The 764-nt window shown below is 73.4% G+C and overlaps 1 protein-coding gene across 2 annotated transcripts in view; it reads right to left on the bottom strand.

Moving 5' to 3' along the window:
• Nucleotides 1-641, bottom strand: part of KRAS (Kirsten rat sarcoma viral oncogene homolog) — a 24,451-nt gene extending 23,810 nt beyond the window's left edge. Inside the window, exon 1 of one of the 2 annotated variants that reach the window (XM_010575420.1) lies at nucleotides 512-641. The gene's annotated coding sequence lies outside the window, so the exon portion shown is untranslated. The remainder of the gene's footprint in view (nucleotides 1-511) is intronic. The other variant, XM_010575419.1, reaches the window with a different exon arrangement.
• Nucleotides 642-764: the final 123 nt, after the last annotated feature.

Raw genomic sequence — 764 nt, 5'->3', positions numbered from 1 at the left:
GGGGTGGGGGGGGTGTAAAGATTTGGGAGGAGGGAAAAAGAAAATAATAAAAAAAATAAATCTGTGAGGAAAAGGGGACGGGTGGGGGGCTGCCTCGGCATAAGCCGCCGGGTGCCGGGCTCCCGGAGGGCGTTGGCCACCTGTCCCGCCGCCCCCTCCCGCGGCCGCCGAGCCACCGCCCGCGCCGCGGGGAAGGACGGCGGAGGGGCAGGCGAGGGCTGCTCCGGAGGATGCCGGCGGAGGGGAAGCGGGGTAGGGCGCAGCCCCGCGGGCGGCAGCGGGACAGTCGCCGGGAGGCGGCCCCCTCCCGGCTGCCGGCGTTTCTTGCCCCTCCGCTGGGCGACGCCGGGAGGAAGAAGGGGGACGGGGACGAGGGGGGGGGGGGACCCGGCTCTGGGAAGCCGCAGCGCTTCCCCCTGCCCCACCTCGAAGGGAAAGGGAGGAAGAAAGCAAGCAAGCGCGGCGGCTGCGTCCCGGTTCAGCGGGCTAGGGCTAAGGGCTAGGCGGGTACCTGCCTGGCGCTGCAGCGGGCCGCGGGAGCACGCCGGCGCCTCCCTTGCCCGCCCCGCCGCGGCGGTCGCTCCGCGTCCCTTTCCGTCCCGGTCTGAAATGGCGGGGGACGGGGAGGGCTGGGGCTGGAGCTGCCGAGGGAGCCGAGCGCCGAGAGGGTGGATGGCTGGATGGCTGGATGGACGGGCGCGATCGATGCGCTCCGCGCTCCCCCGCCCCTTGCGGCAGCCTCAGCCCCTCCCTCCTCCTCCTCC

Source organism: Haliaeetus leucocephalus, unplaced genomic scaffold, assembly GCF_000737465.1.
Source record: "Haliaeetus leucocephalus isolate CR32 unplaced genomic scaffold, Haliaeetus_leucocephalus-4.0 Scaffold473, whole genome shotgun sequence".
In the NCBI taxonomy this organism is placed as follows: domain Eukaryota; kingdom Metazoa; phylum Chordata; class Aves; order Accipitriformes; family Accipitridae; genus Haliaeetus; species Haliaeetus leucocephalus.
The sequence above is the reverse complement of the archived record's forward strand: the minus strand, read 5'-3'. Positions and strand labels throughout refer to the sequence as shown.